The sequence below is a fragment of the Poecilia formosa genome, unplaced genomic scaffold (genome assembly GCF_000485575.1).
Source record: "Poecilia formosa unplaced genomic scaffold, Poecilia_formosa-5.1.2 Scaffold62, whole genome shotgun sequence".
In the NCBI taxonomy this organism is placed as follows: domain Eukaryota; kingdom Metazoa; phylum Chordata; class Actinopteri; order Cyprinodontiformes; family Poeciliidae; genus Poecilia; species Poecilia formosa.
In genome coordinates, this window is record NW_006800001.1 from 1,009,618 (window position 1) to 1,027,340 (window position 17,723).

The 17,723-nt window shown below is 41.4% G+C and overlaps 1 protein-coding gene across 5 annotated transcripts in view; it reads left to right on the top strand.

Moving 5' to 3' along the window:
• plxna1b (plexin A1b) overlaps positions 1-17,723 on the top strand; it is a 211,740-nt gene that overhangs the window by 69,112 nt on the left and 124,905 nt on the right. The window lies entirely within an intron of this gene.

Below are 17,723 nucleotides of genomic sequence, written 5' to 3' on the forward strand. Positions count from 1 at the left end.
CCTTTGAGGAAATCTCCAGCGTGTGTTATGATTTTGGTGTTTATCAGAGGATTCCTACGCAGGGTGGAATTTGATTTTAGTATTGTCCACATATGGATACGTATGGAAGAATATTTGTATTCCCAGAATTTCTTTTACTTATCCTGTGGCCGTAGTGTTACCTGCTTCCTCCCTCCCCTGTGTCCTCCATCCTGTCCTTCCGTACCGCTTTTCTTCCTTCCTCGTGTCCTTCCTTACTTCTTCCTTTCTTCCTTTGTTCCTTCCTTCCCAACCATATCTTTCTGTCTAATTTCTTTCTGATTTGTGTACTTCTTTCCTCCCTTCTTTTGCCTTCCTTGTCTCTTGTCCACGTCGTTGATTTCTTCTTTCTTTCTCCATCTTTCCTAAATTTCCTTCTGTTCAACACTTTTTTCCTACCATCTGATTTCTCTCTTCTTAACTATATTCTTTTTTTTTTCTTCCTTGGTTCCCTCCCTTGTGTTTTTTGTTTTTTTGTTTCATATATAAATTCTGCTCTCTATAGTCCGTGAACTCATCTTCAACTTGAGTTTTTTGTTTTATTTTAAAACAAAAGTAATGTGCTAAAAACTCTGGAAAGTTGAGTCTGGAAAAGTCAGGCGTATTTGCATGAAAAATATGTCAAAACGCTGTTATTTCTGTGTAGGAAGAGAAGTTAACCAAAGGTAATCCATTCAAGCTTTGAGGTTTCGTCTCGACTCTTTCTCAGCCACTTTGCGTCTGCAAAAGTGTGCACAAAGTGTAATTTACTTTGATTCTGAGCTAATCTAATCACACGAGCTGCACATTGTATGGCTTCAACATGTGGAGCAGACGTTTAACTCCTCTGGCTTCCTGTCAAGTCAGCACAGCAGGAGCAGAATCATCGATACTCTGTGTCATTGTGCCATAATTAACACCACCTCCAATCAGCCCTCATCTCTTTCATTGTCTCTGTAATTGTCTCGTCTTGTACATTTGCGCGCGCGTGTGTGCGCCCACGCGCGCGCGTGTGTGCGCTCGCGGCTTCACATGTGTGAGATAAAGCAATCGAGCACGAAGGATTTCCTCTGTTTTCTATATGGACGGCTTCCTCTGCTCATACAAATTTCCTGTCTCTGTGTGTGGTGCAATGGTGGGAGCAGGGAGGAGGAAGAAGGCCGAGATAAGGAGGCATATGTTTGTTTAAAGGAGAGAGAGAGTGTGTGTGTGTTTGTGCGTGAGACCAACAGAGACACAATAAAAATCACTTCTATAAAAAGCGGTCTTGTGATGGTCCAGTGCCCTCAGCTGACTGGATGATAACTTTGCATGGCTTTGTTTTTCTTCTTCTCTCCCACAACTTCATTGCTTCTCTTCAGCATCACTTCCTCTCTGTTTCAAGTTAATTTCTACTTCTTTAGGTCCAACATTTGCTTTTTGCTTGAACTTACCAAATATAGTTTAGCACTCGTTGTTTTTTCCACTGTGGACAATTATGGAAAGGGAATCAAGAAAAAAGAAAAAAAGAGTTGAAATGTTCAAAGTTTTTAGCAGCAGATCAACTGAAAGAGAACCAAACATACTGTACAAGTCTGGTTTGGTAAAATATCGTGTGTTCAACAAGATTGTTGCAGAAGAATGTATTTTTTTATTCTAAAAAATGGCCTTATCTTTGGACATGATGTTTTATATGAAAGCACACAATTATCCTATGCAAACTGGACTGGTGACATGGCTGACATGAACAAAGGTCAAATGAAGACCTGAAATAATTTGCCCTGCCAGAGATAGTTCAGTAACCATAACTACATACACCACAGTATGCCACCAAAAAAAACAAAAAACAAAACAGAAATGTACCCAGTCTACTTTCTTTTATTTAAAATGCAGAAACAACAATGCTCTCTTCTGCTGCTTAATAGTACAACATGTTGATTATTACATCTATAATGTTATGCATCTTTTGCTATTTTGATTTCAGACTGTAGAAAAGTGTAGGCTTATTCTTTCAGGCAGCTGACAAGCGGAGTCAGGCAGCAGGCGGGGTAGAGGCAGCACGGCACCACTCCTGTCAATCTGACCTCTCTTCCTCATCACAACAAAAAAAAAAAAAAAAAAAAAAAAAACAGACTGCAGTAGTTTTGAGATAACTTTTTTTAAGCCTTTGCTTTCCCTTGATGGCGGCTGCAGGCCTGTGCCTGTGCGCCACAGACGGATGAGGGTGGCGGTTCTGAATGTGCTTCTTCACACACAGATTTTGAGTAATCTTTTCCAGGAAGTAAAGTCCTTTTTTTATTTTAAATGATGCCAACACATTATTATGAAGTAATCCGGCTATTTTAAAAAGATTTTCTCTCTGGCAGCATAAACACAGATTTGGGTTATACCTCTCCACATACCTTTCTGACACCCTAGCACCACATGAGAACAAGCAGAAGCCTTTAATTAGTCTGGACATCCTGGCAACTCGTATCTGGTCGAAGGTTTTTAAGATCACAATGACTCTTTGCTTATTTAGGGAAGACAATGTTCTGAAAAATCATTTCAGGCATGGTTTGTGAATGTGCTTTCATGCAGAGTGAGGACAGTTTTGAAGGAGGAAAAAGGGAGACGGCTGTTTTTAGGTGAATTTGTGATATTGAAAATATGACTTATAGGTTACAATTTTTAATTATTCTGGTTTTCACTCTCAAAGCTTCAACACTAAAATCTACTAAAGTTCTTCCGGCTCTGTAGTAACATGTTTACATTAGCCCGGTTAGAAATAAAAGCTCGAAGAGAGTTCATGCTTAATGGAGACAGACGCAGGGACAAACACAAAAACAACCACTGGAGGTATTTCCTTAGATTAGATTATGATTGTGCCATTTCCTATCATGTCAGCTCAAGTGTTTTTTTTTTTTTTTCTCTTCTTCTTTGCTTCTATCAATAGATTGTTTCTGCGCATCAGAAAACAAAGGATACCTTGATGTAGGAAACCAGATGATGCCTTTTGTAAACATGTAAACCTGAACTGCTTTTTATTGTTTCAGCCAGTTTCAGTTTCTTCTTTTAATCAGTGGGTTGAACTTTCTTTTCCTGCTCTGCATGAAAAATAGAAAAAAATAAGGGAAGCGCTTCTGATATCCGTGTGAATGTTTATTCGACTTCTGTTATTTTGTGAATGACTTGGTGTTGCACATTTTAATGTGCAATTTACGTTTCCCTTATTCTGTACTTTAGCACGTGTGACTTTATCTTTCCATTTCCCTTCCTCCCTTCCTCTTATTCCTTGCTGACGTGCAGGAATAAGAGTTGAGTCACCACTTCAGAGAAACTTTATTTTCTTTTTCTTTTTCGTTCTTAATCAGTCACACATGCATACCTATGATCTATGTCATAGGTATCCCAGTGATCTGTCCCTCATAAATCTGTTGTTGACTTCCTCCTGTATTTGTGTTCTATATCCTCCATACTTCCTTGCTCTCTGCAGTCTGAGACTGAACCAAAACTCCCTGCACATTACAACACAATATTTGTACTTGTGGTTTTTGAGTAATATAAGTCACTTAAACACAGTTCGTTCTTATGGGAAAGAAACAGTTGCAAACAAAAGCCTTTGTAAGACTGATACATTTTTGTGGTTGGTAATGCTCCTGTGTGTCTTTGGGTGTTGCCAGATTTGCTCTCGCTAATTGTTGGACTAAAAATCAGGCGCCAGCAGGAACATCCAACAAGTCACTCACAGCTTCTCATTATCATCATTTGGCAGGAATGTGGTTGAACGTGGGTGGGCTGTATCATCTGGACAGCTTTGGATGTCAAACACAGACTTCACCCCGAGTTGTCCTCCCGGGGCACAGCGGCCATTGGTCAGGCCCTGTTTTGTTACCATGGCTACTGTCCAAACCAGAGGCGGGGTTTCTGCCCTCCACCTGGTCACGCCAGCTGCTGCTGCGGTGCTGCTGCTGCGGCATTCCTGGAGTGTACGTTTCTCTCTGTGTGTGTTCGTGCACCTGCTTGTGTCTGTTTTTAAATCCACTCAAGTGGAGGCGGAGTGGAGGGGCAGCGGGGTGGGGGGCGAGGGGTGTCCCCTTGATGTTTGTCCATGCTCCAGACGTCTTTGGCTGAGATGTGTGAACTATACAGAGCAGTGTGAGGTATTAATAGATGTAATTTGAGTGAGACGCACCAAGTGTGGAACACACTTAGACTGTATGTGCATGTGAGCAAAATCCCACAGGGAGCCATTCTTCTCTTCCCCTCTCCTGTTGATCCTAAAGGCAGCAGAGACTATTGAGTTTTCAAAGGAAAATGCAACTGTGTTTTGTTGCAAAAAAAGGACAATTTGAGCAATTTAGATAATTTGTTTTTAATTCAATTTTATAATAATGTAATTTTATAATGTAGTTTTTCTGCCCTTTTAATTTGCCTTTGCTATTTATTTACTAAGCTGCTTATTTTGTTTTACTGCTGTGATTAATTATTTTGTGGGTTTTAGTTTAACTCTGTTTTATTTGTATCCCAATTAACTTTTTCTTTGTATTTCTTTGCTTTGTCAAATGTTGACTAAATTATTCAACAAGAAACACAAACGCCTGGACTATTCAATGCCTCCTTTTTCCATCTAATGCAAAGCGCTTTGCTTTACCCTTAATATGCGTGCATTATACACTCTAAATATAGACGGATTGATTATTAAAGGCACACAGTCAGTTTACAAAGCAACGGCTGCAGGCAGCAGAGTTTCACCCACTTCCTGTTTCAGTGTACCAGTCACTGCTTTTTATGCAATGGGATGTTCTGGCAGAATAATTTATTACCTTGGAGCTCTTCTCATTGGCAGAAGCTCAACATCTGCTTGATTAGACATCTACCTTACTGGAAGGCAGAACAAACCTTTGCACTGTTGTCAGCTGCACTCTTCTTACAAGCAATACTCGTTGTATCATAAACATTGCGGTTCCGTTTCAGATTGAAGCTTGGGACTTGGCAGTAGACTGTGATCCCCTGTTTGGGAGGCTTCTGTCTTCAACTGGCTTTTTAATTATTTTTGGCAGTAATAACGTATCACAAGCCCGTCTTTGAAGACATGTAGTGAGCAAAGCGATAAATATAAAAGACAAAACAATTATTGTTTTAGGAGTATTAGTGTCGGATTTTAAAATGATGAAACGGGCCTGCTCTGTTGCACAAAGGGAAAGAAGTCTGAGAAAGAAAGCAGCCATAGTGTGTTTACAGGTGCAGAACCTGAACAGGGCGAACCACATTCCTGACGTTCCTCCTCCCAGTGAGTCCCAGCTGCTCTGACTCACTCCCATGTTGGCACTAATCTGTGGTTGTCTTTTCATAAAAGGGGAGGAGTGAGATAAAAATCAACATCATGCTCTCAACGGCCCAGATGGAATAAAAGAGTACCTGATAAACTCGAGACGCAGCCTTCTTGTTTATGAATCACTGCAACACACCTGTCTTTGAACACATTCTAAGGAATTTTGTTATCTCTATGTATTTATTTATTGTTTTCTACTCCGACAAGTCATCCTTCTGACTGAATGTATTGAGTTTCCTCAAGACTAAAAGTAAAATTGTGAAACTCAAATGTTGAGCAATAAAACTTAAGCATTTTGCCATTTTTAAATGGACAAGGGTGGGGTGAAGGAAATGTCAAACACATGTCATCATCATTGTTTCTCCACCCATTTCATGAGCTATGGAAATTATTACAGCTTGTTTGTTTGTAGAGCGGTAAAGAAATAGTCACCTCATGAGACAACCCAATGCACAATACTGGTTTCAGGATGAAGATTTTTGTTTTTTCGTGGCTTAATGAGAAATCGTCTTTACTGCATCCACTTTCAAAAAATAGAAACGGCTGTTAGAGAATTTATAATCATTTCAAAGTATTTTGGAACATTTTCTATTTTACTGTTGCCCCAAAAAATTTAAAAATAAATTTAATATTTTTTTGAGTAAGTATTAGAGTATTTAAAATGTTCAACTACTGGAGATCAAATACAACACAAATTCTCCAAATTTCTTAAATGGTTAAATTACTCTGTAGATTTGTCCCATTTAGGAAGCTAGATAGGTTTAGCATCATTAGCGGCTAGCCAGTTAGGAAGTCATGCTATTCTCATACAGCATACAGAGTGTTATACTCATTTTAATTTTGAGCAAAATCAAGTTCATGAATGTCCTCGAAAGCCAATTAACAAATTGTTGAAATATAAATAAAAAACTGAGTTTTATTTGACAGTGGAACGGTTGTCCATGTCACAAACCTGGTTTTAAAGAACCTGAAATCTACGTGGCATGTTCTGGCCCAAGTTTGACCAGTTCATATTTTGCAGCTTTTATGTTTGTCTAACTGGAGATGTTGTCCTAATGCTGAAATGTATTGAACATTTCCCTTTTTTGTGTTTTGTTCTAAATGAAATGAAGGTTGCCTAACTTTAATAGTGTGTTAAAGAAATGCTGACGACATCTTCACTGGGGTGTTGAACACATCCAGGGCTCTTAGGTATTTTCCTCTGTGCAGACAACAGACAACTCTGTACATTTTAATATTAAAAGGTCTCATTACACTTGTCATTTATGTGCGCGTGGAGTATATCTTTTTACTTGCTGATTCTGCATTTGTTTTATCAGAAAAGCTGGACGTTTTGACTCCTGGGTTCAATTAGAGCTGCTCTCTGTTTGTACCCGATATGCTTGTTCTGACATTCTCATCCTATTCAAGTTTGAACTCGACTTCATGTAGTCTTTTTCTGTTTATCTTTATCTTTCATACGCACACATGATTTTTTTTTTTTCCCCCTCTGTCCGGCCTTTTGGTTCTTAAATCAGTTATTCTCCTTTTATTTGGGGGCAGCAGCCAAGGCCTTCCCTGTGGACCATTACGGCACACTCACAGAGCGGAATGAGCTGGGGGGGAGCTGGAAGAGATGGAGAGAGATATGAACATATGAAGAGGAGATGATTGCAGAATGAATTAACAAAAAGCAGAGGACAAAGTGCTAAAAGAACACAGGAGTGGCATGAAAGCCAGCCTGCTTCAACTTTTATCCAGAGTCTACTTGCTCTGACATTTTTTCAGTTACAGTTACAGATTTAGACAAATCTCGCTCAAACAAGGGTGAGCAATCTGGCCAGAAAAGTGGGTGGCCTCGTTTCAGGAAGAGGGAGTGAGGGGTTTAGGAAAATGGTTAGCTTTTGTTTCGTCATACCTCTGAGTCAGACATGCTTTTGGTTTCAGAAATAAGCTGATGCTGTCTTTGCTTGAGTGGAGATGCTGAATAAGTAAAATCAGCTAAGCAGAGATGAAACGAAGAGCTAAATTCCTACATTGCACTTGTGCATGCAAAAATCATATAAAAAAAAAAACCCAGATAGAAAAAGTGGTTTCTTTGCCAGTTAACAAAAGGCTCCACTGATCACTCAGTTCTGTCATGATGTTCATGACTGACAAGCAGGTGACTGATGGTATTTTAACCTGAAACAGTTTTTACCAGACTTTCCTCCACCCAGATGATTTTAACCATGTCTATGAGGACATCTCTCTCTCTCTCTCTCTGACTCCCAGCAGAAAGTAATGCATTAACCTCACGCCAAGAAAAACAGAGGTCTGCCTTACAGACAAACACAAACACACTCCAGCCGGGTTAAACTAACAGCAGAATCCCATCCAGACCTGCAGGTTACATACCACATTTCAAATAAAAGTCGAAAGCAAAATGCATATTTGTTGGTTTTGAGCTTTCCGCCCATTGCTTCCCTCATGACACTGTCCTGTGAAATGTTGGACAGGCAGGCAGGCAGGCAGGCCGACTCATTGCTTTCACTTCCTCTGTAACTCTGTGCTGTAATTGTTTTGAGGTTGCCATGCCAGCGTCTTCCATATGAACTGTGGGAATTTACGAAACACATCTTGGTCTTTTTTTTTTTTTAATAGATTGACTCTCTGACAAAATGTAAATGATCAAGCAGACGCCCATACTGATGCAAGCCATGGAGCAGCAGATGATTTTAATGGGAGGCAAAATTAATGCAGTCATGAAAGGAACACCGTTTCCTTTTCTACAGGGATAAAAAGCAGCACAGAAACTTGATATGAAATGCAAATCACACAGCCTTTGCACCTTTGACCCAGTCATCCACTGAGAGGAAGGAAGATGGCACTTTTATCTCTGTGAATAACCCTGTATGATAGTGACATGAACAGACGATTATCATTTCAAAACACTGGTTGAATAGCACATTTAAGAAACTGCTGTCATTTTGTCTTATGTACAGTGTATTCACTCTTTACACAAGGTTCAGTTAGAAAACAGTATAGCAAGAAGGAAATGGGTGATATTTTAATTGGTTTATGATATTTGAAGTTAAGTGTTTAAATATCCATCACAGCATATAATAGATTCCATGACTGTGACTCAGTATTTCTGCAGATGGAGCCCTACAATTTCAAATTTTCTTCTTAAAAGTAAAAAAAAAAAGTTAAAATGAAGAACTCAGATGATCAAAAAGACTACTTGAGGAAATCAGTTGCATGAAGCTATCAAATGTCATCGACATGAAACAATATCCGCTTTTCATAATTTTTTAAATGGATATTGATATTCACTGCTGCTCTAGTGGAACCAAAGCCAAAGGAAGAGATGTTAAATGTAACGTCTTATGACGATAAATAAAATAATTGCCCAAGACTTTGAACATCTCATTTGAAAATGAATAATTTGAAAAGTCAATCATTTGAAAATGGAAAGAGTGAAACACCAAAACTAATAAACCCAGCAATGAAAGTAAAATTCAGAGAAGCAACCGAGAACCCCATCGTAACTCTGGAGGAGAATCTGTTAATGGTTAGTTTGCTTTTTTATAGTAGTGTGGCAAGGGAAAAAAAAAACATTAAAGAAAGTCATAAGAAGCACCATGTGGAGTTTGCCAGAAGCCATAAGCTGTGTAGGCACCCAACAAACATGTGGAAGTCTGTCCGACCAGACTGAATCGGACATTTGGTAAGTTGGTCACAATCTATTAGGAGATGGATGGAGTGAAGCACATGGAAGAAACGCCATTAAGAATCAAAGATGCTCAAGACTCTGGAGGACATTCGCTATCAGAGCTGCTTTGCAAGGATCAGAGCTTATTCATGTGTTAGAAGTCAAAGTTCATATCTGACTCCAACTGAGAATCTGTGGCAAGACTTAAAAGTTGCCATTCAGATTCTCGCCATCCAATCTGGCTGAGTTGAAGTCAGTTTGCAAAGAACGGGTAAAACTTTCTGTCACTGCGTGCTAAGCTGGTACAGACATGCTAAAACTTTTTCTGTGCCAAAAGCTACAACATAGTGACACGTGGGGGTAAATTCAAAGGCCTATTAACACGTACAGTTATAGAGCAGTTTGGGTTAGTTTACCTCCAAAAAATTCAGACGTCTGTGAGTGTTGTGTAACAAAACACGCATGCTCTGATTAACAGTCTCAAACCTAATATTAAGGAAGAAAAACAAAGATGCAGAAAAAGCACAAAAGCTTGTGTTCCTGTTTGCTGCTTCTCCAAGATGAAGTACCGACTAGCCCGACCACAAGCTATAAATCACCCTAAACCGCACTATAAAAGCTCATTTTAAACACCATCGACATTCCACTGGCTTTATAGCTGCCAAACTTTGCATGTTGTTGTCCATAAATGTTTAAAATCGCAAATTTAAGGTTCCTGTGCTAACTTTCTTCCACTTTGCGCTCGTTTGGTTTTTCAGCTCTTCAGCCGGTTTACTTTAGACTATTGAGAGCGTTTCCTCCTTGGCTGTGTTTTTGGAATAATAGAGGATGAAAATGCCGCTTAGGGATGGCACTTGAAGAAAAGAGGCAGATTAACAGAAGAAACAAAGTGTCAAAACAAATGCGAAAATAAAAGGAAAGAGAGAAGATTGGCGTGACCGTGGTAGCCTTTCCCAGAAGTCTGTTCAGCGGAGGAGGGCGCTGAACGGAGAATGTGGCTGGCAGTTTGCGGCCTGGAATGGTTTGGCACACCGTCACTCCAAAATGTGGTTTCCACCATGCCTCCCCCATTAGAGTCTTGTGTTACATGTATTGCAAACATCTGCACACACACACACACTCTCTCGGGAAGCAGACAGCGCAGTCAAAACAGCCCCTAGAATTTTCCCGGTCGTCCCCAAGAAAGATGGAAATCACTCATCTTACCCCCACCCGTCCTTTCTCCTTCTCCCTTCCCACTAAAAGATGTTATTAGAGGCACCAGTGGCCATGTAATCACTTTGGCTCTCCCATAGGAAGACACTCGCGCGCACACCTGCCTCGGTAATTACAGCTGAAGATGAGGTCCCGCTCGCTATAATCCCAGTGAATGGCTGATGCAGTCTGTAAATGGCGGGTCAAGCCGTGCCGCATAGTTTCACGTCAACAGCAGGAGAGCGTGTGTGTGCTTTATGCTCTTTGTTTGCTCTTCTTATCGCTGACTTAATAATGTATTTACTGTACACAAGTGCTTTTATTCTCATGCAAATGCGTGCATAGAAAAGCAAGCACACACTTCAGCCTCCTCTACTCCTACTCACACTCAATGCAAACACTCCAAACGCTTTTGCAAAACTACACACACACACGCCACACACAGGCACAGAGACCATGTGCATGATTGCATTGGTCCCACCTCATTGCATTAAGCTTTCTTTCCAATCTTTGTTTAGTTTTTCCACCTTCCTGTCTGCGATAATGCTGGCAGCAAGCAGCTTGTTAGCAGAGCTTTCCCTTCTTTTTCCTCCTCGCTCACTCATTCGTTCTGCAGTCATCCAGAAGCGCCTGCCTCACTGCAGGAGCAGCAATGTGACAAGTTGCTCCGCTCATGTGCACATGCACATATTAAATTTGAGGCGCATGTTACTTCTTTAACGCAAATTACACTCTCAGCAGCCTTTGATGTAAATGTGTAATATTGTTTCGGGTGAGATATCCCATAAGGGATTTGTGTTGCATCTCGGCGTAAGAGGAGGTCTTTTCTCATTTGAATTGCGACACTAAAAAGGCGTTCAATTGGACGTCTATCTTGCAGCCTCATCTTATTGTATATGATAATGTTGTGGTGCAATTTCTTTCCCCCGTTTGCAAGACAGCTGATAAAATCAGTCATAGTAAAGCACCTCTCTAGACGTGGCGCGGCTCACACTCGCAGCTGTGCGTGTGTGTGTGTGCGTTTGTGTAGCTCGCTCCATGCTGATGATTGAGTTAGTGTGATTTAGTGATGGTCGGAAGATGAAATGCTGCCGCTGCGCCGTGTCTAGCAACTCGCTACATGCACTTATCTGACGACTGCTCGCTAAAGGCATTTAATTCTCAGGAAGAGACGCAGAGAGGGAGGAAGAGGGAGAGATAAAGTGATGCCGGGAATGCTCAGGTGAGAGAAGGAGATGAATTCATGAGCACGGAAGGAAAGAAAGACGATGGAGCCGATAGAGAGGAACGGCGGCGTCTTTTTAATTTCAGCGAGTGTGGGAATTAGAGTCCTAAGCAGTGATGAATAGGTTTAATTTGCTGTGGGCGGCGTACTTACTGTACATTGTATGCGTTGATGCACGGCGACAGAATAATGCCACATGTAGCTCGGGCCTTTGTTCTTCCCATCCAGCTGTCCGCAGCCTGTTGCATGTTTCTGCAGCTGCGTCTTGAGGAGGAGGAAGACTGTGACCTTTAGCACGCACTGTTAGTGAAAGGCCACAGGTTCGCACGCACACGCGAGTAATAACGGTGCAGACATGTGGATGAATACCAAATCTAGTCAATGAGGATCAGAAGTGCAAGTAAAGTGATACGAAAGAGTTTGGCAGATTACCCAGATCTGATCTCGTTGACTGATGGGGATGCGTCGGGTGCAGCCAGGCCTGAAACATCAGGGTTTGCAATAAACTAAAATTATGAGGGAAACGTTCAAAAGAGTTTGCAGTTTGGATTCAGCATTATTCCGGTTTGGATAAGTATGGAAGAAGATTAGAAGGAAAGTTTTGAAAAATGTTTTCAGGCTTTAACCCACTGTCTTAAATGTATGGTCTTTGTTTGTTGCTTTCTTTCTTTATCTCTTTCCTGCTTTTGCAAAATGCTTGGAACTCTAACTCTATTTATGCATCCTCTGTGTTCTGTCTGCATTAATAAATATGTTTAAGTTAGTAAAATGAAGAGGCGAGTGAAGCGTTCCTCTTTCTGCTTTCTGTGTAATAGGGGCAATTACAGTGAGCATTTGAATTTGTTACGGTGACATTGATTTGATTGTATTTTTCTACATAAAATTAGACTTGTTTGTGTAAAGTCGCTTGAGGTGACATTTGTTGTGAATCGGTCCTATAAGTGTAAACAGAACTGAACTGATGAATGAATTAACTTAGTAAGTTTTCAGAAAGATTGATCGTTTTTTATTTTCTTCTCACAGCGTTAAACAAACCAGTCCTGAAGTGTTTTGATAGCCGACTGCCTCACATTCCTGTGTTTGTGTGCGAGCAGATATGTTCGAGGGCACCATCTCCTCCATCAATGTCACCATGCCTCTTAGTCTGTCATGGTTCTAATGAGGCAAAGGCTGCCTGGTATCCAAGTGTCTGACCTACATATGGTTAAGGTTTACTCTAAGCCCATCGATGTGTCGGGCCCGTGTGTTTGTGTGGTGGCAGTGGGGGATTTGTCCCATAGATGTATCATGGCAATCGCTCATGTGTGCTGGTCCATCTGCTTCCACCTTTAGAAGACAGCCAGTCATGGATCAGATGGACATATATATGCACACTTTCTGCTATACATGAAGAAGAATCTCCCTTGGCAACAGTTTATGTGCCTGTGTGTTTCTGCTGTGTTTTTTGGGAAGGTCAAAAGTCTCACATTGTAGCTGAAGGTTTAATAATTAGATAAAGGTGTCCATAAATGGTTAACATTGGATTGTTCTTTCAAAAAATACACAGGAACGACTGTGTTATTAGCAAACATTACATATGGGACTCTATGAATTTCTCATTGAACTGAGTGAACATACTATATTTGCATGGTATTTACACAGATATGGAGCAGAGGAACCAGGGATCTCCGTTTGAAACTGAACCACACACACATATCTAGCAAGAAAAATGGGTGTTTTCCATCACATCTGTTGCTGTTTAAGAGCAGCTGATAGATCTGTTTTTCTCGCACAACCCAGATCCCGCCAAGCTCGCGATGCGATAAGACGAGAGTGATTCCAGTCTTCTACCCGAATACCAGTGCTAGAGATAGAAAACTGCTAAGACGAGCAAAAAAAGGAAAAAAAAAAAAAAAAAAAAGATGGAATCAGAGAATTTCACAAGAAGCAAACATTATCCAGGCTGTGTTTGCCTGATGGAAATGCCTCCTTGCTTTAGAAATAATGATGACATTTGGAATAAAGCCTTATTATCGAGAGATGTTTCTTTTTTGTCTATAATGATTTTAAATGCTAAGCTTAAAATTCCTCTTTAGATGGCCATTTTATAGTTCTTCTGCAGCTTGAAATCATATTGTATGATTAGAAAAACAGCATTGAGGCCTTGCTAATGTGCCAGGACGAGGTATCCAAGTCATGTCACTGAATCACTCTGTTTTCACTCCATCAACCTTCCCATGACCACATCCTTTAGTTCGGTCGTTGTTGAACGCGACTCCTCTCCTGGTCATCATCACCATAATGCTGCTCCTTTCATTTCCTTTTGTTCTGCAGAGCTTCATGTTAAACTCCCCACTTTACCGGGCTCCTCTTTAAACACATGCACATTTTACTATGGGGCCTCCTGTCACATCAAAGGCAGGAATGCAGAGGCCTGTTGCAATTATGCGCGACTGCACATAGTTATTGTCAAGTTTCTGCCGTGTACGTTCTTTATGCTGTTCGGGCTGGTGGAGATCTGCGCATTTACGTTCACACTTTGCTGTGAAACGTCAAGCCCATTATGTAAACTTCGTGCTGCCGCACCTCTCAGATCTATATGGCAACACCTGGAATGTGTTGCTCTGTTCGGTTTGATTTTAATTATGATGGACCGTTCCATCCCTTTTCTTTACCTCCTCTTAATGCTTTTCATCCTTTCCTTTCAGTTCACACCCCAGAGCAACAATTTTCTGCTGGACTCCTTCTTGGCTTCCTCAGCCACTCCCTGTGTGAGCTCCTCCCTTCGTTCCCTCTCGTTTTCATCCCATAAGGCGCATCCATGTTATAAAATCTGAAATTAACTCACGCTCCATCTCTCCTAACTCACGGCTATGACAGGCGTCATTTTTGTTGGCGTGCCACTGTCTTATCACTCACCTCTCTCAGCCTCGCATTGCCAGCCGTCCCAATCAGCAAGCGAGCTATCCAGTATTTCTATCAGAGCTAACCAGGCCTGCCTGGCACAGATAAAACCCAACACCGGGGGCTTTTTGGTGGATCGGCATGCAGAGGGGAGATGTTAATGCTAATAGTACAGATGAGAAATGAATGTTAGATGTTGTAGGAGGAGGATTATGGGTGGTATTCAGGAATGTTGCATTGTGGCGATTGTTTGTTGTTGGTTTATTTACTTGCAGTCGTATTTTCTCTCACAGGGATTATGCAGGGTTTCTGAATGTCTGGTAATAAAGTCCGTAGGGATGTCGAGGAAAGTTGGAAACAGTCCACTTTTGCAGCCGAAGTTACCCTGAAACAAACTTTCCTTTGTCATTGTATCAGATTTTTATTTCTGTGTGATAGGGGCAGCGTTCTCCAGAGAGCAAGATGTTCCTCTTTATCTCTGTCTCTTTATCTCCATTTATTCCTTTTTTTTTTTTTTTAAACTGGCAACCATTACCAAAGATGGAGTGAACAAGAATTTAAGATTTGGAGTTCTTTTAGTAGCCATAAACCAAGTTTCTAATCTTTAAATGTCATGTTTGAGCACCTTCATTTTTGCGTCTTTGTCCTGAAGCTTAACATTTGTTAGGAGGTTATCTCACCTGAGCCCTGGATCTCTCCAGCTCCTCCAGAGTTAACATGGGTCTCTTAGCTGCTTCTCTGATTAGTGCTCTCCATGCCCTGCCTGTTGTTTTACTTTAGATGAATGGTCATGTCTGATTTGTGCCATATTCTTTCTCATTTGTTTTTTTCAGGCATTGTGAGTCAATCTCTCTGCTTTCTCCTTCCTGTTTTCCTTTCCCCTTACTTATAGCGATGCCTCTAATGTGTTTAAAGTCTGTTAATGTTACATTATACATGTTGACAAGAGAATAGGATTGCAGCTTGACTTGAAAGCACAAGCACAGCATCATTCTGCGAAGCCATCCATCAAGCACTTAGTGGAGAGCTAAGCAATACAGAGAAAACAATGAAACTAAGGCACCTTCTCCTGTCACTGCAGACTGTTGAATTGATTTCTCAGCCTGGTTTATGTGGATTCACAATGCTCGGCGTACACACAGATGGGAGGGATACACTCCTCGTTTTGTAAATCAAGCTGACTTTTGCACATTAATACGGGTTGCAGATGAATATGAAAAGCAACAAAATGCGTGCGTGATGCCACCAAGCTCGCCAGCGCACACATTTGTTTAACCTTACTAGATTAAACGCAGCATTCCCAGGCACAGTCGCTCAGTTTGATTTAATTAGACGTCCTTTATGTGTCCAATACACCCACCTTTTCATTCCTCCACCCGTCTGTTCACTTCTTGCATCCCTCACTCTTTTGTTGTCTGCCTGTTTCTCCGGCCAGCCTTGGCTGCGGCGCCCGTAGGACAAATTGATTGAAACAATTTATTACCTGTGTGTGTGTTTCTTTTTTTTTTTCCACGTCACCTACCCTTGCTCCCTCGCCGCCGTCCCGTGTTCCCTTCTCCCTCGTCGTCATTCTTTCTTGAGAAGTGTCTGCGATGCGGATGAACTGGGTCTTCAGTGTCAGAGGCGCAGAACGAGGTGTGGGCAGAGACAAAGATTGGATGATGAGATCAGTTTGTAATTTGGGGATCTTGCAAACCGAGAGAAAGCACAGAACGACAAGCAGATGGACTCGAACAGAAAACAGGAAGGCTGACAGACCGCCTTTCATTCTCTGTATTATCTCATCTTTCTGTGCGCAGAACCAGTCTGGGCTCGGACTGGTCATTAGCCAGTGAACTGGAAAAGTCTCATATTTTGTAGGATGCAGGGAGCTCGGCGAAGAAAAGCATTTCTTTTCCTCCCTCTGCATATCAACCTCTTTGTATGGACGTATAAACCGTGCAGCGGTGCGCGTTTGCAAGCCATCCCTGAATGAAATGTATCCTTTGTTTACGGCCCCATTATCTAGATAATAACATCCATATTTCCTCTCATCTCCAGTGCTTTATCACAGCCTTATGAGCTCTTTCACTCTATCTCTCTATCTCGCTCTGTTTCACAAACACACACACACACACGCACTCTCACACAGAGGCAGAGAGAGAGATAATGGGATTGTTGCCTCTGGTTTCTTTTGGTGAGATTGTAAATAAATTCTTCCATTATAAAGTGTGTGTTTTCAGCACCCAGTCATGTGTTCCCCCCCTCACACCTCCCCGTCTCTGCGTGTATGTACACATCAAAGCACAAACAGCATTACCATACGTATCCGTCTCTTTCTGTGTACGTCAGCTTTCATCTTACCGGTTTTTTTTTTTTTCTTCCCATCTACCTGTATGTGAACCTATTTGTCTCCGTGTGTGTTCAGGATCATTTCCCAGCAACTCATCGCCTGCTGTCCTTCCCTTGTCACTGAGGGCTGATAGCGGCACCGGCCTACAAAGCTCGGTAATAGAGAGCCGACGCTCGTCCCAGCCCACCCCCTCCACACCCCCGTCGCTCCGCACTTTTCATTTGCTGCTGAGATGGATTTGGCTCACAGCCATCTCGGCCAGCCAATCTCCTATCTTGTATCTGCACCATTACGCTCCAAATCTGGGCAAATTATTCGCGGAAGCTAAGAAATAAAATCTGAGTGTTTCCATATGGGCTGTTTTGTGAGCGTGCTGATGTTTGCTCCTGAGCAGTTAGGGTTGTTTACACGGCAGCTTTAGCTGGGCAGGTTTTCATCCAAATAAGTGCATTCTTACACACACACGCACAAAAAAAAAGGTGTTTTATGATTCTTGTTTTATGCTCTGTATTGATGCTATGGAGCTCCACTTCATGCTTTCTTTGGTTCTGCAATGCAAGCCAGAGAGTATTTTAAAGCGGGATGTTGCAAGCTTTGATCAGTAATTTATGAATGACCGAAGGCAGCTCAGAAAGGGGGGAGGGAGGGGGGCTCGTCTTTGTAGGTTTATGACTGAAACTCTGAAAGAGGTTTTTGGTTGTTGCGGGGAAAGCTGGATTTTCTTCTAGATTCATCAAAAAATATTTGCAAAGCCTGTGATGCAGCTTTGCAAACTATGCATGTCAAAATATTTTCTTTTTAAATTTTCACTGCAAAAGGCTCACTGGAGATCTGGCCGGTATTTTACACTAAGGAGTTTAGTCGGGAACTCTGAGGCCTAGTCCATACGGAACCAGATATCTGGGAAACCACATAAATTTTTATGTGTTTTGGCCTTTCATCCACTTATAAACTCCATTTAATAATCACTAAAAGTGATTATTAATAAAAACTCAGACCAAAGTGGAGATTTGGGAATTCTCCTTTCACGTGTTTGCATACGTATATGGGAAACCAGAAATTTAGAGGTCTGTGCATTATAGTCAGTAACAAATAATGTGCTGGCGTCACATATGTGAACACTATT